We start from the raw sequence: 27,009 nt of genomic DNA on the forward strand, positions 1-27,009 counted from the left end.
CGGTCTACCCATGAGGAGTTTTGCTTCAATTTGTTAGTGTATTCAAATCTGCTAGTACATCTAACACTCCCTTCTCCCCAGACTGAAAATGCTGCTTTGCCTCCTGTGCTCCTTCATCCAGAGTGGGGGCACTGTACTACAGGGGTAGGGTTACTGACCAGATTACCAGGTGAGAACATAGGGAAAAAACTACCAAAAGAAAACTAAGGCAGCCACCACATGATACCTAATGATTGGTAAGCTGCAATATATTACATTTTTTGTTTTGGATTTAATACCGCTTTAAGGGGAGCATCATGTAGGCCCGCTGTCTTAGGGGAAACAATAACATTTTGTTGGCAAGATCTATCTCAGTCGATCAACATTGCCCTAAGTAGACTCAGTCAGGAAGCATTGTTTAGAGCCGTGTGTCTGAGGAACCCTAGTGTTTTTCATGAGGTTGTTGAGGGGTTTCTTGAATGGTGAGCATTCTATTGTATTGCATTCTATTCTATTGCATTCTATTGTAAAGGGTCACTTCTCTACTGACCACTAATGCTAGAGGACAGCACAATTTTTACTGTCTGCCTTTCTTTTCTGCAGTTATTACTGCCCACTGCAAGGGGTCACCTCTACACTGACCACTAAAGCTAGAGGACCGCACTCTAGGGTAAAACTATAGAAATTTGTTGGTAAGATCTATCCCGGTTGATCAATATTGCCCAGAGTAGCCTTGATCAGGGAGCATTGTTCAGATCAGTGTTTCCCAACCAGGGCTCCGAGAAGCCCCAGGTTTTCTCCTGAGGTTGCTAAGGGCTTTCTTGAATGGTGAGTAATGGTAAATTGATTTCTCCACCTACACTGACCACCAATCCAAGGGGAACAATTTTCAACTAACCACAACTCTAAGGGGTCACTTCTACACTGACCACTTATGCTAGAGAACCACTGTCTTGGGGGAAACTATAGAAATCTGTTGGTAAGATCTATCGTGGTTGATCATCGTTGCCAGGAGTAGCCTTGTTCAGGGAACATTGTTTAGAGCAGTGTTTCTTGATAGGGTTCAGAGGAACCCTGGGGTTTCTCCTGAGGTTGCTGTGGGTTTCTTGAATGGTAAGCAATGGTGGATTGATTTCCCCACCTACACTGACCACCAATGGAAATGGAACAATTTTCCACTAACCACCATTGTAAGGGGTCACTTCTACACTGACCACTAATGCTAGAGGACAGCACAATTTTTACTGTCTGCCTTTCTTTTCTGCAGTTATTACTTGCAGTATTTTAAGAATATTACTGACCACTGCAAGGGGTCACCTCTGCACTGACCATTGTCTGGGGGGAAAACTATAGAAATCTGTTGGTAAGATTTATTCCGGTTGATCAACATCATCCCGAGTAGCCTTGATCAGGGAGCATTGTTTTCCGACATACACTGACCACCAATGCAAGTGGAACAATTTTCAACTTACCACTATTGTAAGAGGTCACCTCCACACTGACCATTAATGCTTGAGGACCACTGTCTGGGGGGAAACTATAGAAATCTGTTGGTAAGATCTATCCCACTTGATCAATATTGCCCTGAGTAGCCTTGATCAGGGAGCATTGTTTAGATGAGTGTTTCTCAACCAGGGCTCAGAAGAACCCTAGGGTTTCTTCTGAGGTTGCTGGGGGTTTCTTAAATGATGAGCAATGATGGATTAATTTCGGACATACACTGACCACCAATGCATGTGGAACAATTTTCAACTTACCACCATTGTAAGGGGTCAGTTCTACACTGACCACTAATGCTAGAGGACAGCACAATTTTTACTGTCTGCCTTTCTTTTCTGCAGTTATTACTTGCAGTATTTTAAGAAAATTCTAAAGACTGCAAGGGATCTCCTCTACACTGACCACTAATGCTAGAGGACCACTGTCTTGGGTGAAACATTAGATATCTGTTAGTAAGATCTATCCCAGTTGATCAACATTGCCCTGAGTAGCCTTGATCAGAGAGCATTGTTTAGATGAGTGTTTCTTAACCAGCTTTCTTAACTTAGCTCAGAGGAACCCTAGGGTTTCTTATGGGGTTGCTTGGGATTTCTTGAATGGTGAGAAATGGTGGATTGTTTACTGAAATACACTGACCACCAAAGCAAGTGGAACAATTTTCAACTTACCACCATTGTAAGGGGTCACTTCTACACTGACCACTAACACTAGAGAACACCACGATTTTTACTTTTCTGCCTTTTTTTCTGCAGTTATTACTTGCAGTATTTTAAGAATATTTAATGAAGTGGTCCCTTCTACACTGACCACTAAGATAATATAGAAATCTGTTGGGAAGATCTATCTCAGTTGATCAACATCACCGAGAGTCGCCTTGATCAGGGAGTATTGTTTAGATCAGTGTTTTCCGACCAAACCCTGGGGTTCCTCCTCAGGTTGCTGGGGGTTTCTTCAATGGTGAGCAATGGTTTATTGATTTCCCACCTACACCGACAACCAATGGAAAAGTTTTCTTCTAACCACCATTGTAAGGGGTCACTACTACACTGACCACTAATGCTAGAGGACAGCACAATTTTTACTGTCTGCCTTTCTTTTCTGCAGTTACTTGCTTATTTTAAGAATATTACTGAAAATTATTTCATAAGGGGCTGGTATCAAAATGATCTGTCCTGAGTGTCCAATACACTAGGTGTGTCTCATTACTTATCCTCTTATTTAAAATGTTCTTTAACCCAGTGGCGTCTGGTGCTCCATTTTTTGGGGGGGGGGGCGGCAAACAAAACCCCCGCCCCCCCCCCATCACCAGCCCCGCTCGCAATCCCGCCAGCCCCGCTCACAAGCCCGCCAGACCGCATTTACCCCATCCAGGTCCTGGCAGGTGCTGAGCAGCTTTGGCGGCTTCCCGGGTTCTCCTCCTGGCCAATCTGGTCTTAGGACCCACTTCCTGTCCTGAGCGAACCCGGGAGGAGAAGCAGGAAGACAATAGTGAATGTTGATTTGCTATTGTCACAAGTGGGTGGGCTAAGGGTGCAGTGCTTTGCACCCGGAGCTCACCCTTTTTGAAGCCTATTAGACCCTCCGCTCTAATTACATGGTTCACAAAAATAACAAAACATAGAACTCTATGTGTCCGGCGCTCTGAATGGAAATTAGGGGCCGGGCACATAGGGATTAGGAGGGGGGCGCCCCTGCGCCCCTTATGGATGGGCTGCTGCTGCTTCAACCGTTTTTGCTACTGGACCAAGATCTGTAGGTATAATACTTTTTGGCAGGGGTTCCCTGAGAACCTGAAAATTATTTCAAGGATTCTTTGGAGGTAAAAAGGTTGAAAAAGGCTGGCTTAGGGTCTTAAAGTGGGGTTCCACCCAAATTTTGAACAATATCTGTATGTATTCTCTTCCTTGCCTAGATGCTGACATGCCATTTAAATCGCCGTAATTACCTTTTATTTTTCTAATCTTCTTAGCACTTCCTGGTTCTCCTCCCGTGGGAGTAGGCATGTTTCTAGCCTCTCCCAGACTCCTGGGAGCTAGTCTCAGGCTTCCCAGGATGCCACTGAGCATGTGCGGGAACGAGCAGTGAATGCTGGGAGCACAGCATTCACCACATCCAGGAAATAAATGCTTGTGGGCTTCAAATGCCCACAATGAAGATGGAAACCGCCTGCAGTGAATAATATAAGTTATTCTTTCCGACGAAATCTGACACAGGCGGACATATTACACACAATATGTGAGTATGTAATGCTGAGAAGAAAAGTTTGTGAATGAACTAAAAAAAAAAAAACCGATAGATAGGTGGACCCCCGCTTTAAGAATATATGACATTCTTATCTGACCCTAAATGGCCGAATCTGGTGCACAATGTCCGCTAGATGGTCACACTCCGTCATAATGTACTGTTCATGGCCAGGTTTAGTTTTCTAAAATCAGGGCACTAAAATGGGGCAATTTTGTGGCTTGATTGTGCATAGCAGGAGTTGTAATAAAATGTGAGATAAGGGAGAATGTCAAGTAACACATGCGGCTCTCAGATATACAGACATTTAATCCTGTTAATGATATTAATTAAGAAGCAGTAAGGGGTCTGGTTTCTGCACTGATAGCTAAGCTTAGTGAAAGACCAAATGAAGGACATGTAAGGGATGGAGTGTAAGATGAAAGGAAGGCGAGGGGGGAGGGGAGCCAGAGATATAAGGGTCAATATTCCGAAGCTACGCAGATGTAGAATTCATTATTGGCTCGTGGTTTCTCCTTAATGTGTGCTCAGTGATATGTACTAAACAGGATGTGTCATGTTCATACAAAGCATACTTTGCATCCATCTGCGTGCTTTGTTGTGACACCATGGTTCTAGCTGCTGGGTGTAGATGGAATATTTTGTAGTTTAAAATAGTGAGGTCCCACTTTATCTGACCACTATGCATGTTAATGATGTATATGTACCACCGCAGCTGCTTCTGGTGCACGGTACACAAAAGCTCTCTGTGCACAATATTCATATGGAGACGTGTGCAGCATAACATTAGACAGAGTATCTACATAGAACTCAATACATGAAACTGCATGTCACAGCTGCATGCTTATGCAAGATCCATTTTGTTAAATGAGCCTTTAATTTGGGTCAGAATAAATTCTCATGCATATTAATGGGAACATCTCTGTTACTTGCAGGGGCCATGCTCCTTGTGCTCCTGAGACTTCTTGAGTGACGTCACCAGGCTGCAAGCTTTCGGTCCTTTGGCATGGATTAAAGTGCACCTGTCATTTAGAAGTAAACATAATGCTGTGAAGGACGAGGAAGGAAGATTGTGTACATGGCTTTAACAGTGGAGGGCTTTGCAGGTAGGGTTCAACACATCCAAATTTAAAGTTAGCCCTCGTTCACAAATTGCATGACAAGTCGTAGCCTATTTCCGACAATGACATTATTCCAATCGGTGCGATGCCAACATTGCAGCGCCGCAGCAATTTGCAAAATTAATTCCTGTACTACTTTTGGCAATTTCGGGTGCGACTTCAATAGACGCCTCTGCATGAATACGCACAGATGTCTTTCAAGCCGCACTAAAATGCGGCTTTGAAATTGCGCGAGTCACAAGTCTCATGATTTCAAAGCCGAGTTCAATGTGAATGAGTGCTTAAAAGTTAAAATACTTATACTTTTGCTCATTAAACGAAGATATTGGCGTACTCTACTGGTATTAGTCATAATGTAGTATTTTTCAGAAATACTGCAATCAGGAAAATACTGCATTATGACCACTCGATGGAGCTGATGATCATAGGAAATAAACAGATTAGACCAATTATGGGGATTATAACAAGACCTCCTACTAGGATAAAGACAGCACTAATTATTCACCATATATATAAAAACTCCAAAAATTCTCAGTGCTTAATATATAAAATTAATAACACATTCCATGTGAATAAAATGCTTAGTGCATGAATCAATCCAAAAAACATGTGTTGTGACAAGTCTGAATGTGCTTTTTCCTCAGTGTCCCTATTTAAATAGACAGCACTCACCAGATGTTGTTGACTACCTTTTCTATCGGTGTGCCATGCGTTGGTAAACCCTGTCTAGTTGGTGGTGGTCTGTAGTCCCCTTAAGGTCTAGCTGATGGGTCTTTAGCCTTTTGCACTTTAAAACACGCCTGTCCCTTAACCGCTTGCTTACTGGACATTTAAACACCCCTCCTCTCCAGACCAATTTTCAGCTTTCAGCGCTGATGCATTTTGAAGCACAATTGCGCGGTCATACAACACTGTACCCAAATGAAATTTTTATCATTTTTTTCTCAGAAATAGAGCTTTCTTTTGGTGGTATTTGATCACCTCTGCGGTTTTTATTTTTTGTTAAAAAAATTTAAAAAGACTGAATTTTTTTTTAAAATGTTATTTTTTTTATATCTTGTTATAAAATTTTGCAAACAGGTAATTTTTCTCCTTTATTGATGTACGCTGATGAGGCGGCACTGATGTGGCACCGATAGGTGGCAGTGATGGGCACTGATGGGTGGCATTTATGGGCACTGATGGGTGGCAATAATGGGCACTGATCGGCACTGGTTGGTTACACTGATAGGCAGCACTGCTAGGTGGCAACACTGGTGGGCATTGATAGGTGGCACTTGTGGGCATTGATAGGTGGCACTCATGGGCATTGATAGGTGGCACTGGTGGGCACTGGCAGGTGGCAATGGCAGGTGGCACTGGCAGGGGGTACTGGTGGGCACAGATGAGGCAGAATTGCCTCTTCCTCTGCAGGACCGATGTCCCTTGCACATAAGCCGGTGATCGTTTTTTTTTCTCCTCACGCTGTCAGCGTGAGGAGAAAAAAAAAACGATTACTGAGCTTTTGTTTACATCATGTGATCAGCTGTCATTGGCTAACAGCTGATCACGCGGTAAGGGGCCGGGATCGGCCCCTTACTCGGATCTGTTATCACCCGAGTCTCAGTGACTCGGTGATCACAGCACACGCAGGGACCGTGCAGAGGGGAAGCTTCATATGACGTCCTCCCGGAATTTCAGGTCCGTGCTGTGGCCTTCATTCAGCTATAGCGCAGACGCTAAGTGGTTAAGGATGCTTTGTGGTGTCAAAGGTCATATGGCACAACCATCAAAAGAGATTGGGGAAGCCTCTCATAGTTTTTAATTAAACAATTTTCATAAACAGTATTGCATTTGCATGGGTTTAAATGAGCTCAGGCCAAAAGTGAAACCAAGAATGCTGCTTTGTTACGCAGCGTGCATTATAAAAAGCCGAAGTGACATAACCAGAAACCCTTTCCTACGCGTTTTGTCATCAGTATACAATGTCATCAGGAGCTAATTATGGGGATTATTTGAGATGACTGTGTGAATGCTTGAGACTTTCACACAGCAATTTTTTTTATAAATAGAGCAGTATCTGTTCAGTGCAGCTGAAGGCTCATACAGTATGTGCTTGACATGGTGAGTTGTACATCTCCATTGCTGGACATTGGACTACAAAACCTGCAGGTATTACAATGTCCTCCAGGCACACCTCTATCTCTGACAAAGAAGTTCATAAGATGGGCTGGAGCATCTGGGGGTTGATTTATTAAAAGCAAATAGACTGTTCACTTTGCAAGGGAAGTTTGCAACAAAATTGTACCCAGAGCTTAGAGAATAAGGTTAAAGCTCTGCTGATATAGATCATCCAATCATGTGCAAGAAAATAATGTTGTTTTATGTTAAGCTTCCTTGCGTGTGATTGGGTATTCTTTGCAAAGTGAATTTTCACCATATAACTAAAGCTCTAGAGGAAATACCCTTGCAAATTGAGCAGGCTACTTGTCTTTAATAAATCAGCACCCAGATGTCCAGATGCACCAGGCCATCCTATGAACACCATAGAGTCACCATAAATGACTGACAGCTCTATCACCTAGATTAGAGGGCTGGAGCTTTCTGTAGCTTGTGAACTACATTCAGATATAGCAAGTGATGGCGATCCACTCTTGGCATGAACACAAAAATATAAATGAAGTAACCTTTACTTGGTTGTTTGCTTATGAAGGATGTAGCACACAGCAGGCGTTGAGGCAGAAAAGTACAGAGCACCTGCTGAGAGCCTACCTTGAAGCCTATCGAAGATTGCTGAGAGCCACACATAGCTTATGAGATCCTTGCTGAGGATCAGGGATGTGGAGGTTCCTGGAAAGGCTGAAGAGTACCTGTATTCTAAAGAGGTGGCTGAGCTGTAACCTAGATGACTGACAGTTGGCAGGGAAGGGGACATACTGAAGAATGGGGGCATAGCATATGTGCAGCAGCTGGTCGTGATTCATGATGCAGATGGTTAGCTTTACCGGGTAATGAAGGATATTATATCTGATGTTTTAAGCATATCTGGAGTTGTACGGATAAAGGTGATCAGCTACCGGGGGTTTTTACTTCATTTTTTTATTAAAGATCTTTTAAAACTGGGAGGGAGGCCAGATAGACAGATCCTTTATTAAAAACAGTGGAAGATTAGAGATCTGTTGATCATCATCACTTTGAGATGATTTACACCTATGCATTATGGGACAATAATAAAAGGTCATCACTAAAATGATCCAACCCCATCACTAAAATAATCCGACCCCATCACTAAAATGATCCGACCCCATCACTAAAATGATCCGACCCCATCACTAAAATGCAATGCAACACATGTTAACGCAGAATATAACATGCATTAACGCACTTGCATTGATTTTACATGAATGTAAAAAGGTTGTTTAATAACGATACCACCCAGCCAATCAGACTTTCCTCCTTGAGTAAGCTTTGGTGCGCTTGAACTAAAATGACTGATTCCTGTTCTGTGCAGAAAAAAAGACCCATCACTAAAATAATCCAACCCCATCACTAAAATAATCCGACCCTATCACTAAAATGATCCAACCCCATCACTAAAATAATCCAACCCCATCACTAAAATGATCCAACCCCATCACTAAAATAATCCGACCCCATCACTAAAATGATCCAACCCCACCACTAAAATTATCCAACCCCACCACTAAAATAATCCGACCCCATCACTAAAATAATCCAACCCCACCACTAAAATTATCCAACCCCACCACTAAAATTATCCAACCCCACCACTAAAATAATCCGACCCCATCACTAAAATTATCCAGCCCCATCACTAAAATTATCCGACCCCATCACTAAAATAATCCAACCCCATCACTAAAATAATCCAACCCCACCACTAAAATAATCCAACTCCATCACTAAAATTATCCGACCCCATCCCTAAAATCATCCGACCCCATCACTAAAATGATCCGACCCCATCACTAAAATAATCCGACCCCATCACTAAAATTATCCGACCCCATCACTAAAATTATTCGACCCCATCACTAAAATCATCCGACCCCATCACTAAAATAATCCAACCCCATCACTGAAATAAACCGACCCCATCACTAAAATTATCCAACCCCATCACTAAAATAATCCAACCCCATCACTAAAATAATCCAACCCCATCACTAACAGTGGCTGCATATGATGTACACAGTGACTGTATTTGGTGGGCACAGTAGCTGCATATGATGGGCACAGTGACTGTATTTTGTGGGCACAGGGGCTGCATTTGATGGAAAAGTGGCTGTATTTGATGGGCACATTGACTGCATTTGATGGGCACAGTGACTGCATTTGATGGACACAGTGGCTGCATATGATGGGCACAGTGGCTGCATTTGATAGGCACAGTGGCTGCATTTGATGGGCACAGTGGCTGCATTTGATGGGCACAGTGGCTGCATTTGGTGGGCACAGTGGCTGCATTTGATGGCACAGTGGCTGCATTTGCTGGGCATAGTGGCTGCATATGATGGGCACAGTGGCTGCATTTGATAGGCACAGTGGCTGCATTTGATGGGCATAGTGGCTGCATTTGATGGGCACAGTGGCTGCATTTGGTGGGCACAGTGGCTGCATTTGGTGGGCACAGTGGCTGTATTTGATGGGCACAGTGGCTGCATTTGATGGCACAGTGGCTGCATTTGCTGGGCACAGTGGCTGTCTTTGATGGGCACAGTGGCTGCATATGATGGGCACAGTGGGAGCATTTGATGGCACAGTGGCTGCAATTGATGGCACAGTGAGGCTGCAATTGATGTTTTTTTTTAAAGTATTTTTCAGAATTTTTCAGTTTGTTTGCGCTCCCCCAAAAATTTTGAGCACCAGCAGCCACTGGTTGCAATAGAAAACACATATTGAAGTAAGGCAGCAACAGTTCACAATAACTTGGGGGAGGACATCTATCCAGCCAGCCGCACTCACAGTATCCAATAACGTGAAGAAGTAGGTTCCAACCAAACTGTCGGCGTTTGTTGAGAGGGAGCAGAATGCAGCCTGGCCGTCTCGTGCCCAGTCGTGAAGGTATCCACTTCCCCTTCTCATCAGGAACCTTTCCCTACTGCTAGTACTGTCCCTAACAGATGGGGTACCTGTCCCTACTCTGCCAACTCATATAATCTACACCTGGGAGCCAAGATTTTAAATAGGCTCTGTCTGACCCAAGATGGCTGCTCGATTCACATGGGGCAGCAGCATCCAATAGGATAGCTTCCCCAGTGACCCAGGAAACCATAGAGGAACCTCTTGACTCCCTCTGCAACAACAGCGCCACTGCAGAACAGCGCCACCTGCAGTGTAGAAAATAGACTGAACCTGCCTACAAAGCAGCCTGCCCATACATGGATCATAATTCGGCCAGTCCATGCTGAACCGGTTGAATTTTGAACCATCAATGGCCAGCTTTACTCCAACATGGAAGAGGTCTGATTTACCTCCACTTTCCCTATCACTGAATTTGTTGCAACATTAGCAGTAGATAGTAAACGTCACAAATAAGAACTACTTTAATTTGTCACACATGTCGGTATCATTAATGAAAATGTTGCACAGGTTTCATGAATTTGCGGCCAGACCTTCAACTACATCCACTCCACCAGCAATGTGTTACCAACCTCTTGCCCCCAATATATTCTTACTGGCGATCTAACCAGCAAAATTCCCACACAGTCATAGCTCCGCCCCTATAACTCTTCATTGTCCATATTGTGAACTACGTCGCAAATTCAGCAGTTACAGTGAGACTTACTACATCTCCGAAAATATGAGTTTTGGGTGGAGTTTATGTAAATGAGATCCCAGTAGGACATATTTAATGCCCAATTCCAGGCAAATAAAAAAATATTCTTTGCAGTGGGGCTGCACCCGCACCACAAGGGTTAATAGCTCATTTTTGTCTAGGGGAGATGAGAAACCATTATACTTACCCGATCCTCTGCTCCCCCGGCAAGCGGTGCTCCCTCACAATCTGGCGGTGAACTATTCCACGGCCTCCTTATTTCCAAAGTGGGGCTATGGACTCTGCTCTGGTCTTGATGACATTAAGATCCTAGACCACTCGGGTATTGGGGGTACAGAAGCTGCGGGGAGGAGTGGACGATCGGTTAAGTGAATCTCATTGTATTTTTCCGCTGGACATAAATGAGCAACTAACCCTTGCAGTGCAGGCTCAGCCCCACTGCATGTGATCATTTTTTAATTGCCCGGAGTTGGACTTTAAATATGTCCTATAAGGATCTCATTTACATAAATTCCTCCCATAACTCATATTTTCGGAGATGCAAGAAAGTCTCACTCTGATTTGCCAAGTAGTTTACAGTATGGGCAATGAAGCAAGACAGTTATAGGGGCGGAGCTATGACTCCAGTGTGGGGATTTTGCTGGTTAGATCTATAGTAGAAATATATTGGGGGCGATTTAATAAGGTGTCGGCAACGCATTTCTGGTGGAGTAGATGTAGATGAATTCCGAGATCAGCAAATATTATCTAAATACAAGATTTATGTGTATTCTTCATTGAGTCTTGGTGTGCTCTGTGTATTCCTTCCAGATCTGTGCAGTAATCCAGTGTAAAACTTTACTTCTAGAGGTGCACCAAAACCAAAACTGAAAATTCAGGATGCACTTGGCCAAAACCGAAACTGACATTTTTAAAAAATATATATATATTGTTATATATAATTGTATTATATAATCGACATTTTAATTAATATGGATTTAACCGCTTCAGCCCCGGAAGATTTGGCTGCTGAATGACCAGGCCATTTTTTGCGATTTAGCACTGCATTGCTTTAACTGACAATTGCGCGGCCGTGTGGCGCTGCACCCAAACAAAATTGACGTCCTTTTTTTCTCACAAATAGAGCTTTCTTTTGGTGATATTTAATCATCTCTGCGGTTTTTATTTTTTGCGCTATAAACAAAAAAAGAGCGACAATTTTGAAAAAAACCCACAATATTTTGTACTTTTTGCTATAATAAATATCCCACATTTTTTTTTAAAAAAAAGCAAATTTTTTCTCAGTTTAGGCCGACATGTATTGTTCTACATATATTTCATAATAAAAATCGCAATAAGCGTATATTGATTGGTTTGCGCAAAAGTTATAGCGTCTACAAAATAGGGGATAGATTTATAGCATTTTTATTATTATTTTTTTTTTTTACTAGTAATGGCGGTGATCTGTGATTTTTATCGGGACTGCGACATTATGGCGGACACATTGGACACTTTTGACACATTTTTGGGACCATTGGCATTTATACAGCGATCAGTGCTATAAAAATGCACTGATTACTGTGAAAAATGTCACTGGCAGGGATAGGGTTAACACTAGGGGGCGATCAAGGGGTTAACTGTGTTCCCTCTCTGTGTTCTAACTGAAGGGGGGGATGGGACTGTCTAGGGGAGATGACAGATACTTTGTATGAACACACAATCAGTCTCTTCTCCCCTCAGAGAACTGGGATCTGTGTGTTTAAACACACAGATCCCGGTTCTCGGTGTGTCGCAAGCCTTTGTGGGAGCTCACCGGTCATCGCGCCCGCCATCAAACGCATTGGCTCCAGGGGTGAGCAGCGGAGTGCGTGCGCCCCTAGTGGCCACAGGGCGAAGCAACATAACATAACGTCGTTTCGCTCATTTGTGCCATTCTGGCGCAGTTAAACTGCGGCAGCTGGTCGGCAAGTGGTTAAATGAATATGAATTTATTGTTGCCCGTTATCGGCACCTTTAGCGCAAGAAAAGCTCAAGAAAAATGCATCCCTTTAAATCCTATGTTTATATTTCTTAACACTGGTCTGTTGCGCTTCCGTTGTGGTATTAAAAATCTTGCTTGCTGCATTTTTGGTCAGTTAAAAAAAAAACGCACCAAAAACGCATCTCTCCATTGAAATGCATTGAAAACACATTAATTACGCACCCGTGTTACGTTTTCGATGCGGTTTTTGAGTCACAGGACCTATGAAAAACACATCAAAAGCACAGTAAAATCATGGTAAAATCACGGCAAAATCACATCAAAATTGATCGTGGCAAAATCACACAAGTTTTCGCCACCTTTTTTTTCTATCGGCAAAATGCTGAAAATACAATTTTTGGTTGATATGTTTCGGCCGCCGTAATTTCAGGGAGTCTCTATTTACTTCCTGTAATAAAGACCAGTCACTGCTCCTCTCTATCTTTGTGCAGGGTGACGGGTCTTGTCTCCACCCACTCCTGTAGTTTTCTACAGCCAGCCTGCAGTGGGTGGGCCTTCTGGGCCCCTCCCACTGCTCAGTTCTCAGTACTCAGGTTTTGTACAGCACAGGGGTGATGTCACTGTCACGTTTACAAAATAATATCTGAGTTCACAAAAAGGTTTGTTTCACACAAAGTGGATTTATATATGATGTAGCTATTGAGGAATATATCTGAATTAAAGTTTTGGTGCCTGGAGTTCAGCTTTAAAATAGACCTGGTTTATGAATAGACCTTCATACATTTTATGTGTTACAGAAATAACTCTGTTTTCCATGTTTTCCTAGACCTGCTTATTACATTGTCTCTGCAGCTCCATATACTGCAGCCAATTTTACACCTTTCCGTATCCTCTGTTTCTGTGCCCTACAGACATTGCGTAACACCTATACTTTACTCTGACATCTTTGAGTTGCTTGTGGTTCCGGAGATGCTCACGGCTGCCACATCTATCTAGCCAGCTGTAATCAACACTGTATGTGGCATGACAATTACATTCAAACTTGTGCAGTGCATCACAGGCCATTACCCCGGTCTAATGCGGATAGAAGGTCTCTACAGAATCGTTGGGTTATTGACAATGGCTTTCTTCTATCTGAAGTAAAGGGAATTTTCAAAGAGGAATTGGTCTGGTGGAACTCGTATTTAAAACATCTGCTTTGCTGTACTAGGCAAACAAAATTGCATGTGTCTGACCCTGACAGGTCCATCCTGGCTGTCAGTCCCCATGGAACCAGAAAGCAATGCAAAGCTTAATGTGTATCTAAAGCCAAAAAGACTGCATCCTGTATATTGCAGCTTACCAAAACGTAGTGCATTCATGTGAATGGGGCCGCACCAAAACCACCATGGTTGCTACATAGTGGTGCAGCATTTACAGAGTTAAAACAGGAGGTGTGAAGAGGTGACATATCAACACCTCACCTGCCTGTCAAACAATCTGCAGTGGATCGTTTTTCAGAAGGATGGCATGGGCTACCGCTAGTGTAAACCTAGCATTAAGCCTCATACACACGATTGGATTTTCCGATGGGAAATGTTGGATGTCAGGCTGTTGGCGAAAAATCCGACCGTGTGTATGCTCCGGAAAATTTTAAAACCTGCCATTTTTGTCAGATTTTCCGCAGACAAATGTTGGATGGCAGGTTTTAAAATTCTCCACAGACAAATGTGTGTTGTCGGATTTTCCGAGCGTGTGTACACAAGTCCGTCAGACAAAAGTCCAAAGTACAAACACGCATGCTCGGAAGCAAGGACGAGCCAGAAGCGGTCGGTCTTATATACTAGCGTTCGTTATGGAGAATTAACATTCGTGACGTGGCAAATTATGAAATCTCCAAATGCAGTGCACAATTCTCTTCTTCTTTAATGGGATAATAATGAAGCTACTTTGCTGGTGATACTGATGGAGTTATTGCAAACAAATTTTCAAAGGCTTTTTTTTTTTTCTAGTGATATCAAGAATAATATTATTATGCTTTTTTTTTTTTTTTTTATGCAAGTTACCACAACACCATTATCCCGTAGTTTTTAAGAACAAACATACAACTATGTTGGTGTCCCTTGTGAATTTTACATTGTATTTTTTTAAATGTAACTGCCTACTCCCAAAATGTTATTTGAAGTAAAACACATAGCCAAGTATTATTCTACACAATTTTTTTATTGTGCATTAAAAAAAGAAAACAAATAAAATTAGACATGCTATCTGCCAATAGAACTAAGTGCATTCTATGCATCCAAAAATATAGAAAATATACCAAATCAAATCCTTATTCAACCAAAAAATAATTTCAAAGCAATAACTCCAAGACCAATAATAAATAACACGTTATCTCCTCCAATTCCCCAATATGTCTGGTTGATGAACGGCCGTTCAGAAACTAACTGAAAAGCGCAAAATGAAAAGCGCAAATCAACACTCACCAAACTTCTACTAACACAAAACCAGCAGAAGGAGCCTAAAAGGTGGCGCTAAAGAGCTGAAAAACAATGTAGTACCTCACTACGTTCGTATTTGTAGCCCAACAATTCCTTGCCGTTTGTATGCAAGACAAGTTTGGGCCAACGCCCTTCGGACAAAAGTCCACGGTTTTGTTGGCCAACAATCCGATCGTGTGTACGAGGCTTACGGGTGGCTACACTCACGCCTCCGCTGTATCTACCAAGGGGGAACGTAGCCATGCTTGGATTTGCTATGAGTAAGGCTGTGGTCTAAACGCGTTTGCGTGTTACTGCTGTATACTACCACGTAGCCAATAAAACATTGTGGCAATGGATTCTACCGAATAGCCAACTTCATCGTATTAGGGAGAAGTACACGTTTGACTTCATTGCATTAGAGCAGGGGTCTCCAAACTTTTTAAGCAAGGGGCTGCTTTACTGTTCTTCGGGTCTGGGGGGGGGGGGGGGGGGGGGCTGTGGCCAGTGGGAGTAAAATATGCCCTGGCATCAGCGTTGGTTTTAATGGGATGAATAGTGCCCCATCTATGGTGTCAGTAGGGGGAATGGTGCCCTATTATTGGTGTCAGTTGGTGGAATAGAGCCCCAAGGGCCAGATAAAGGCAAGCAAAGGGCCACATCCGGCCCCCGGGCCGCAGTTTGGAGACCACTGTATTAGAGGAATCTTATTACCCTTGGATAGCAGTATTGTCAACTTGTGGATAAGGTAATGTTTACTGTATGTATGACTTTACATAAATGACTAACAAATTAAAGAAAATTTTAAACCCTAACTACTCTAAAAAATATTCCCTGTTCTGTGTCTTGCTGGTAAAAGCTAATATACTATATTGTTTTTTATATTGTTATTTTGGAGGTTGGGCGAGACACGAGAATGGGAGTTAGAATGTATATCTGGTAGAGTTATTTTATGTTTGGAAGTTATGATGCAATGTATGTATGTTGTATAAATGTATATAAAAAAAAAAAATTAAATAAAGATTAAGATTTAAAAAAAAAAAAAGTTCCCTCCCCCTCCTTACACCTATTCTAAATAACCTCTGTAAGTAAAAATCTGTATACTTACCTGCTTTTCGGCTGCTATGGTCAGGTCACATGATTGCTCCTGTGTCGGCCAGCAGCAGGGAATAGAGAGAGCGCTCAATAATGGCTGGTAATGCCTGGGAGCAGTGATGTCACCCATAGGATTACTATGGCCCATCCATTGTCAATCTGCCCTCTTCTCCCCTGCAGCCAGCACTGGCTGACACAGGGGAGCCAATCACATGACAGGACCAGAGCGGCATGAAAATAGGTAAGTATGTACAGTATTATTATCATTATACAGTTTGCGCAGCGTTTTACAACATGGGGGCAATACTTACCTGAGAACAAAGCCTCTCCAGTGGCGCACGGTTGCCGCTGACAGGGCTTTCATCTTCACCTGATCTTCCTGCCGGGTTCGTGTCCTCCAGCCATCTCAATGGCCACGCTGTGATTACGTCACGCATGCACGCTGGAGTCACGGGCTGATGCACGGAGCTCTGAAGGGACGGCGCGGGTATGCCGTCCCTTTCAGAGCACATGTGCTGGTGACCTTTTTGCAGGTGCAAGTTTAGGAGATATTCACTGTACCTACAGGTAAGCCTTATTATAGGCTTACCTGTAGGTACAAATAAAAAAAAAAAGGGTTTACTTCCCCTTTAAGCAGCCACAGCCAGATTAAAAAAGCCTGTCCCCTGCCAGCATGCTGTAGAGAGGGACCTTGCCCTGTTTGGAAGCAGTGGTCTCTATGCAGAAGTCTGAGTTATAGGACCGACAGCATAGCAATTCTTTTGGCATTTGGCAGTATGGTGTCCACCTGTCCTTGACCACAGAAATCAGCATTTTCCTCTTTTCATTTATCACCTTTATGATGCCAGCCTTTCATTATAAGATGACACTCCGCAGCAGTGTTGCATTTACTGTAAGTGGCTTAGAAGCAGTGGATTTTAGCTTAGGCCTTTTTGATTATTATATTACATTACGATACATTACATTTAGTTTACATCCAGTTTATTCCTTATATCCGGTTTTATTATTCAGTATGAGTTTTTGTAATAAAAATCTTGTATATTCCACAATGTTTTTAATGAAGCAGATACACCTACTTGTACTTTTCTCCGCTGCTGTTTTTTTTTTTTTCAGCTTTAAAGCTAAACTCCAGGGAGATATAAAAGCATAATTTAATCCAATTATGTATTCATTAAAAAACATAATAACATGTATTTATAATTTGCATAATTCCTGAATTTGCCTTATTATAAGACTCCTTTGATGCCCTGTGTAGCAGAACTGATGGGAGGGGGAGGGTAGAACCAATTAGGGCTCTAAGCTGACAACGTGCTGGGGTAGAGCAAATGGATGACCCAATAAGTGGGCTGCTATTCCTTCATTTTCCAATCACAGTTTGGGGGCGGGGCATAGGCCAAGCTCTACTGCAAAGTAGACTGCAGACAGGTCCTGAGCCTTGATTCTCCTTTAGCAGATAGAACAGGGTACACATACTGTTTGTATTTTAACTGTGTATTTAGCGGTTTGCTTGGATTTCTGCTTTAACCACTTCAGCCCCGGAAGATTTTACCCCCTTCCTGACCAGAGCATTTTTTGCAATTCGGCACTGCGTCGCTTTAACTGACGATTGCACGGTCGTGCGACGTTGCACCCAAACAAAATTGATGTCCTTTTTTCCCCCACAAATAGAGCTTTCTTTTGGTGGTATTTGATCATCTCTGCAGTTTTTATTTTTTGCGCTATAAACAAAAAAAGAGCGACAATTTTGAAAAAAAGCATTATTTTTTACTTAATACTATAATAAATATCCCCCAAAAATATATATAAAAAAACAAATTTCTTTCTCAGTTTAGGCCGATATGTATTCTTCTACATACTTTTGGTAAAAAAAAATCGCAATAAGCGTATATTGATTGGTTTGCGCAAAAGTTATCTGCAATTTTTATCGTGACTGCGACATTATCGCGGACAAATCGGACACCTTTGACACTATTTTGGGACCATTGCCATTTATACAGCGATCAGTGCTATAAAAATGCATTGATTACTGTGTAAATGACACTGGCAGGGAATGGGTTAAACACTAGGGGGCGATCAAGGGTTTAAGTGTGTCCTAGGGAGTGATTCTAACTGTAGGGGGGGATGGGCTACCTAGGACATGACAGCGATCAGTAAATCTCTGTCATGTCACTAGGCAGAACAGGTAAATGTCTTGTTTACAAAGGCATCTCCCCGTTCTGCTGCTGCTCTGTGACACGCGCGCGGGACACCGGCTTGCACGGTCATGGAGCACGCGGCGGCCACATGCGCGCGCCCACAATGACGCAATTTAAAGGGGATGTACCTGTGCGCCCATTTGCCCAGCCGTGCCATTGTGCCGACGTACATCGTCGTGCGTGGGTCGGCATGTGGTTAAAGAGGAGCTTCAGTTTCATGTTTTTTTTTAAATGTCAGCAGCTACAAATACCGTAAATCAGATACCAGTGGCAGCTGGTGGTTTTTTTTTTGTTGGGGGGGGGGGGGGCAGCAAACAATGCACCCACAGGTCTCAAGACCCACTTCCTGATTGGCTGGAAGGAGAATCAGTGTGACAATAGCGAATATTTATTCGCTATTGTCACACAACTGGGTGGGCTCGGGGCGCCGAGCTTTTGGATGTGTATACACGGGAGGATTTTGCTGGTAAATAACATGCATAAAAATGTGGTAAAGGTGCTTATAATGTCATTTGAAGATTTTTGTTGAAATGGACTTGTGACAAGGTGTCTTTAAGGACACAGGCAAAACCCCTGATAGCCAGACCAATTATTGGAGTTTTTGTATGTGTCAGTCTACTAAAAAAGTTTGTCTGGACATTTTTTTTTTTTAGTTTTAAAAAGAGTAAGAAAGGTTTTTTTATTTTATAGATGAACAGGTCTAGATAAAAAAAGAAGCTAATAATCCTAATTAACAAATTAACAGATAAAATAAATGATCATATCAAGCTATCAATTAATCAGTATACATCGATTAACTAAATAACCTATAAACCTGACTCCATATTATATAACTGGAACTATTTAAAATGCTAATATATGAATTCATTAACCTACTTTTTTTTAAATTCATAAACATAAAACAGCCTTAAATATTTAATAATCTGGGCAGTGGTCATCAACCCTGTCCTCAGGACCCACTAACAGGCCAGGTTTGCAAGATAACTGCAATACATCACAGGTGATATCATTTGCTGCTCAGTGATTGCAGTATTCTAGTCTGCATCTCCCCAAGGTAATACATAAAACCTGGCCTGTTAGTGGGCCCTGAGGACAGGGTGGATGACCACTGATCTAAGGCGTCATTTATGCACAGAGCAGGTAAGTATAGGCGTGTTTGTTATTTTTTTGAAGAAAAAAAACAAAGCTTTACAACCACTTTAAGGGAAATGCTGCTGGGAACACAAGCCTTGATGAAACAGCATGAGGGAGACTCCATGGTGGTAAGAAACAAAGCTAGGAACTCCAACAGGACATCTGTGTTCCTGAATCCTGAACGATATTTTAAAACTGAAGTATACTGAAGTATCTGCTGATACTTTGCCTTGCTTGGTTCCTCCCTACAGACTACCCTAGATAATGTCCACATATGATGCTGAGCCTCCATTATTGAAAGAACTCAGATCCAACCAATGAAAGGGGCAAGCCAGGTACAGTGACGCTGGGGAGTGAAGGACTAGATCAGGGGTCTCCAAACTTTTCAGTAAGAGGGCCACATCATATATTTTAACAAACCCTCACAGGCCAAAATAAAATCCCAATCAGATTCCCCCTTACATCAGGACCTCTATGAGAGTCCCCTTACATCAGGGTCTCTATCAGAGTCCCTCTTGCATCATATTCCCCATCAGCAGAGCCCCCCTTATTTCAGGGCCCCTATCAGAGTTCCCTCTTACATTAAGGTCCCTATGAGAGCCCCCCCCCTTACATGAGGATTCCCATCAGAAATCCCCCTTTACATCAGGGTTCCCATCAGAGCCCCCCTGACTTCAGGGTCCCCATCAAAGTCTCCCTTTACATCAAAAACGGAGACCATAGGCAGCCTCTGCTGACCTTAAAGTGGTTTTAAAACCCTAATTGGTTTTGTCTTACCTCAATGCATTCCCTGTATTAAGGTAAAAACACCCCACTAACTGCTCCCCCTTCTCTAAATACTTACCTGACATTTCCACCAATCCAGCGCTGTCTCCTGCTGCTCCTTCTTCTTGGTCTCACAGGAGACACTGAGAACAGTGGAAACCATTGGCTCTTGGAACTCTCAGTCAAATCCAGTGAGTAGGGAGTAGGAAGCCTGGCCGAGCCATGCTATGTATGTGTGTAGCAAGGTCCCGGGCCCCTCGAGGCCCAATGGTGACCTCCAGAGTCAGGGACAGCGACATCCTTCCGTGTAGTGTGGGTTGCAAGGCATGGTGGGTGTAATGCAAGATAAAAGGGTGGGCGAAAAGACACTTTTAAAATGCAAAAACAGATTTATTGTCTCTTAAGCAGAACTGTGGGTGAGAGGGTTAGGGCCAGGATACCCTTAGGTAGATGCAATGCCAATTGTCAGACTCCGAGACTTCTATAGGTAGACAGCTATACAGGTGAAGGCCTCCAGCCAGACACCACTTCTGTATAGGTAGGATCGCTGTCTCCTATGGCAACAATCTAGTAGCTGTTACTAACGACAATTGTATTCAACTATTTTCAACACGAACAGTTCTCAGCTTACCCCACACTCTCTCTCGGTGGGTCTTCACTCAACGAGCTCCCAGTCTTTCAGTAGACTTCAGATCCACTAGCCACTGGATGCCCTGAGCTCTTCCACTTTAGCACTCAGTATCTTCCTCAAGCGTCACCCCCCGCTTCCCTGCTAAGTCCCTGGCTTGGCACTCACAGATACTCCTCAAGCTTCACCCCCACTGACACGTTAGGTCCCTGGCTTGGCACTCAGTAATGCTCCACAAGCGTCAGCTCTGCTGTCCCACTGGGTCCCTGACTTGGCACTTGCTGAAGCTTTCCCACTTCTTCACCATCCCCGGCTGGTTTGGAACAAGAGAATCTGGATGCCGCACACCGGATAAAGTTGAAAATTCTTCTTTATTGTAAAAATTGGATCATCAAAAATACAGGACAATCAGGCAGATGGTACAGACACAGCTGATGCGTTTCGCACTCTAGTTTGAGTGCTTACTCATAGCTGACAGATAATGGGAATGACTATCTTATATATCTTTGTAAGTGATGCCACATGACCATATAATTACACATGTAATGAATATCAGCTGAAAGCCAATTATATAAGGTCTCGGCATCTGCTGTTAAATCAGTGTGTTACCCAATAGAAAAGACTCTTATGAATGTAACATTTAAACGACAACAAATAACTTAGATGGGTGAATAAAAAATATATGTATAAATGGATGTGTGTGTATGAACCAAAAAAGACAGAGAAGACTGCTCTGGTACTGGCCTCAGCTTACTGTGGTCTCCGGTAGCAAGGTGGATGGTCCCTTAGTGGCGACAGCTTCCCCTCTACCTCCGACCACGACTGGTTCCCTGGTCAGCGGAACCGTTACTTTAGGTTGGACTACAACCCTGCGCTACTTATGGATAAGCTCTCTGATAGCCTAGCAGACAGATGTCCCCAGGATAGGCCTTAGGTTTCTGGCCTAGCAGCCCGGGGCAATACAACACACGTCCACCCAGACAGCCGTCCAGGTGGCACAGAACCCTGATCACCTGACTCCACCCAAATAAATAGCCTCTCCCAGCAGTCCAATGGACGCAAGAAAATCCCTGCCCATTGGCTGAGATACCCCATTAATTCATATTCTGTCCTTGCTATGCCTTTGTCTTATCCAATGTCACCAGATACCCAGCCACCTACTGAGAGAAGAGAGAAGTGCAGCAATTCCAGAATTAGGGGCAAATCAATTGATGTCCTAACAATTGGCCAAGGCAACTGTCGCCTGGCAACTAAATTTAATAGCAGCCCTGCCTAAACATCAGGGTGCTACATGTGTGTCTATGAATGCATACAGCTTGGCTCAGGAGTGCTCCTGCACAGCTGCCCCCTGAGCACATGGCTTGCTGAGGGGGCACTATGAGAAGAGGAGTAGTAGACAGCCCTTGAGGGGGACTCCAGAAGAGGAGGTAAGAGACCACTCTTTGCAATACCGTTGCACAGAGCAGGTAAGTATAAGGGTGGCTTCACACTGATCCTCTGTGCAGTGTACCTTCAATTTTCGTGTAGGCTAGCTGCGTTTTCTCATAGACTTCTATTATGTCCTGCAATTTTGTTCCATTTTCTGAAAGCACACCAAAAGTCCTGCTTGAGGCACAGCAGGGCAGTGTGAAAGCACCCTTACACCTTTTTTCTTTTAATTAAAAGAAAAATTTGCCTTTAGAATCGCTTTTATTCCCAATCAGTGCATATTGAGGGTATGCCACTGACCCTAGCTGGGGGCTGGATGAAATCTTGTTGCTGGCCAAATGTAGTTTGGACACCCCTGGACTGGATGATGCTGGACATCCTCCAGCCAGGAAATGAGGCAGGATCTTTTCTGACTTGATGCTGCTTCTAATGCATGCTGTGAGAAGCTCACAGTATGCAGTGAAATCAGAGTAAGCAGTTTCAGTACAGGAGAGGAGCCTGCACAACTGTGCTGGAGTTCAGTTTTAAGCTAGTGATTTATTCAGCCCATCAATCTATAACTAAAATATAAGCAATGGCCCCTTAAACATGTCTCTGGGCCTTTATGTTGGCTGTAATTGTCTGTTCGGTGTTCTGATTTTTATTCTTTTGCTGCTGCTTTACATCCCCCATCTGCACACATTTCCTCTTCTCTAGAAATACAGTCATTTTCATCTTTGGCTTAGGGTCCTTCAAGCCTTGTCGCTGTTTGATTGCACCCGGCTTATTTCCTTTCTCCAGCTCTCCGCTCTGGATCCTGTTCTGTGTCCTGGCAGCATCAGAATCTTTCTCTTGCTCAATCTTCTCTTTCATGTTTCCTACCTCCCGTCTCATACTCAACGTTCTTACTTTTTTTTTTTTTTTTCTGTCTTCCAGGCTAAAAAATAGGCAGAGGGTTTGCGGAGGGAGGAGAACAGGTGACAAAATGAAGATGGAAAAATCCATGGAACACAGGTACGTCGTTAAGGAGAAGAATGGCGGAAATAATGACTGCATGAGCTGTTAAAGGGGGATTCCATTTTCAGCTATTTAATAAGAAACCCCCTTAACATGCAGGTCAATGTAGATTGGCAGGGACCTTAAAAAACTGATGCTATTTGTGTGTTTTTAAAGGGGCTGAAGCTCTCTGAGATGCTTGGCAATTTTTGGCATGATACAGCGGCAGTGCAGAAAATAACTGTAAGTGATGGGTTTTATGGGCGGAGCTACATCACAGGGAGAGCGACTCTGAGCCCTACAGCACCCTGTAAGATGCCGTTCACAAATATTTTCTTACTGGCTCACAATTTCACAGGTTTTGATCTACTTTATTGAGAGTACGGGCTCTCTGCATTTAAGAAAGGTTCTTGCTTGATTGAAGAAAGGAAAATTGCATAATCTACGGCCAGCCTTAAACCGGCCATAGCCTAATCAAAATTTGGCTGGTTCAGCAGGAACCAGCCAAATTTCGTTCTGTCTATGCGCAGTCCTTCAGTTGACTTCAGTACAACCAGCCTGTCTGTTTTCTTTTTCACAGAATCACTGTTGCCAGTAGTGATCATTGTGTTCTGCCGGTGGGAAATGCTCACCACACTCCCCGCCGTCAGAGCACAATTCCCATATTTATCAGCGTATAACACGCACCCCGATTTAAGAGGGAAGTTTCAGGGAAAAAATTTTTTTTTTTTAAATAAACCACATTGAAGCAAAATAATGGTCAGTGAGCATCAATTCAGCCTGATTAGTGCCCATCTGCAGCCCCAATGAAGCCTAATCTGCGCCCATCTGTAACCTGATCTGTGCCCATCTGCAGCCTGATCTGCGCCCATCTCCCCATCAATGCAGCTCACCATCTCTCATAGGAAATCGCCAAGCCGTCATCTTCTGTTTACTCGGCTCTCAGTCGACACTCACATACACAGTTCCGCCTCCGCCATCGGCATTGGACCAGCTCCTGTGATAGACAGAACACTGGTCCAATGCCGGTGGTGGAGGCGGGACTGTGTGTGTGACGTGCGAGCCGAGTGGAGAGGAGATGACGGCTCGGTGAATTCTGGCGGCACTTGCCCCCCTCCAAGGTACGCTGTCGGCGTGTAACAAGCACCTGTGATTTTCCCCCTATTTTCAGGGGCAGAAAGTGCGTGTTATACGCCGATAAATACGGTATGCTGCGGAAGGGAATTGGAAATGAAGTAATTTTCTTCCCTTCAGCCCTTAGCAGGCCATATACGAGCTGAAGGACAGAAAATTGCTGAGCCCCTCCTACAGCGATATTGTGTTCTACCAGCGGGGAGTGCGGGGAGCCTTCCCCACCAGTAGAATACAATGATCACTGCTGACGGCTATAGCCTCCAGCAATAATCGGGCAGAAAAACCCTGACAGGCTGGTTGTACTGAAGTCAATCCATTGATTACCTCCAGTACAACCACCCTGCCCTTCTGTCTCTCTCTTATGCACAACAACTATAGTACACAACAAAGGGGACAAGACAATGATAAATTAGACAAATAAAATATTTTTTTGGGCAGTTGTTATGGCTGTATTGAAGATTTTTTTTTTGTTTTTTAATTGGAGCTTTTCTTTTGGAGGATTTAAATATTGAAGTGAAGATTTTTGTGGTGGACATGGAAAACGGGTAAATGCAGAAGGAAGGGTAGGAAGTGTACGTCTTGGTATTTGGAACAAGGTTATATCCCTTGACACATTCAACTAGAACACAGTCCAAATTTAAACATTGCCAGCTGCCTTGTGAATGTATTCCAGTATTAACATGTCACATCCCAAACTGTTATGAAAAGAAAGTGGATAATGGGGCACATTAGTGACAAGTAGAGGGACAACTGTGCACATACAGTGGTGGTGGTGGGGGGGGGGTGTGCATGGCAACCAATCAGTTTCCAGCTTTCATTTTCTGAACAAGCTGAAACTAGACGTTGATTGGTTACTATGCACAGCTGCTCCAGATTCTGTCTGATCCAATTTTAGGGCTCGTTTACAATCTCTGCATTCACTGTGCGTTTCTAGATTTACATGTTTGTATGTGTTTTCAGTGTGTTTTCAGTGCATTTTTTGGAATCATGTTTTCATTTATTTCAGCAGTTTTTTTCCCCCCATGAGTTCATGCGCATTTGCATTTGCTTGCGCTCATGCTCTTTTACATGCGTTCACAGTGTGTACTGGTGCAGAAAAATGCTGCATGCTGTACTCTTTTTAAATGCACATGAAAACACTGCAATGGTGTAAACTAGGGTAATTTGAATGCATTTTTCTTGCATATGCCTTTTTGCTGCATTTAAAAACACACCTGACTGCATCTGCTGTAAATGAGTGTAAATGCCAGAGGCAGGAATCTACTAATTCTTGTTGCTGTGTATGACAGCCGTGAGCGGCTAGCTGTGGCTGCCAAGCCCGTGAACTTCAGTGACAGGTTTTCAGCAGCCACAACTATTCGTGACTGTTCACACAGCCAACAATAACCGGTGTTGATCGCTGCTGGACGCACTTTGTGTGACTTCTATTGTTTTTTTTAATGTACAGTACATATTTAAATGGGGCACATTTCCAACATTAGACCTAGTTTTCTATCAATTTAGTAGGTGTTTTTTTTATTTAGAGACAGAGATCAGTGTTAGGGTTTTTTTTTTTGGGGGGGGGGGGGGGGGTTGAGCAGAGTGAAGTTCTTACTTAAGGTAATCAGTGAAGAACTATCAATCATGGATATCTATCAAGAATTGCTGATTGAAAGTTTGTCAGTGTGTTCTTTATATCAGTGTTATTCCTGAACTTTTTGTTGCAGCAATGTGAATGTGCAATGAGAGAATACAATATTTGTCATCCTTCATCCACGTGGTGCATATAAACTAGGGGTCTCCAAACTTTTCAGTCACAAATTTTACACATATTCGCGGGCTGAAAAAATCAGTTATTTATAAATGACCGAATGTGCCTCCCCACACATCTATGTTTCCATGGGAGCCTTGTTGCACATCTATGTCCTCATAAGAGCCTCCCCACATCTGTGTCCCCATAAAAGTTTCCCCCAAATCTGTGTTGCCATCAGAGTCTCCTCCACATCTGTGTCCCCATCAGAGCCTTCCCTCACATCTGTGTCCCCATCAGAGTCTCCTTGCACACCTGTATCCCCGTCAGAGCCTTTCCGCACATCTGCGTCCCCATCAGAGCCTTTCCGCCCATTTGTGTTCCCATCAGAGCCTTCCACACATCTGTGTCCCCATCAGAGTCTCCTTTTACATCTGTGCTGTGTCCCCTTCAGAGCTTTCCACACGTCTGTGTCCCCATCAGAGCATTTTAGCAGATCTATGTCCCCATCAGAGCCTTCTGCACATCTGTGTCCCCATCAGAGCCTTTCTGCACATCTGTATCCCCATCAGAGTCTCCTTGCACACCTGTGTCCCCATCAGAGTCTCCTTGCACATCTGTTTCCCCATCAGAGCCTTTTTCGCACATCTGTGTCCACATCAGAGCCTTTCTGCACATTTGTGTCCCAGTCAGAGCCTTTCACACATCTGTGTCCCCATAAGAGTCTCCTTTCACATCTGTGCTGTGTCCCCTTCAGGGCTTTCCACACATCTTTGTTCCCCATCAGAGAATTTCCGCACATCTATGTCCCCGTCAGAGCCTTCCCTCACATCTGTGTCCCCATCAGAGTCTCCTTGCACACCTGTGTCCCCATCAGAGTCTCCTTG

The 27,009-nt window shown here is 43.4% G+C and overlaps 1 protein-coding gene across 2 annotated transcripts in view; it reads left to right on the forward strand.

Annotated features, from left to right (window-relative positions):
- DLGAP4 (DLG associated protein 4) overlaps positions 1-27,009 on the forward strand; it is a 309,694-nt gene that overhangs the window by 106,706 nt on the left and 175,979 nt on the right. The window contains exons 1-2 of one of the 2 annotated variants that reach the window (XM_073606516.1): positions 4,709-4,826; positions 23,200-23,277. The gene's annotated coding sequence lies outside the window, so the exon portion shown is untranslated. Of the gene's footprint in view, positions 1-4,708; positions 4,827-23,199; positions 23,278-27,009 lie in introns of those variants that run through there. The other variant, XM_073606515.1, reaches the window with a different exon arrangement.

Source organism: Aquarana catesbeiana, linkage group LG12 (genome assembly GCF_042186555.1).
Source record: "Aquarana catesbeiana isolate 2022-GZ linkage group LG12, ASM4218655v1, whole genome shotgun sequence".
NCBI lineage: Eukaryota > Metazoa > Chordata > Amphibia > Anura > Ranidae > Aquarana > Aquarana catesbeiana.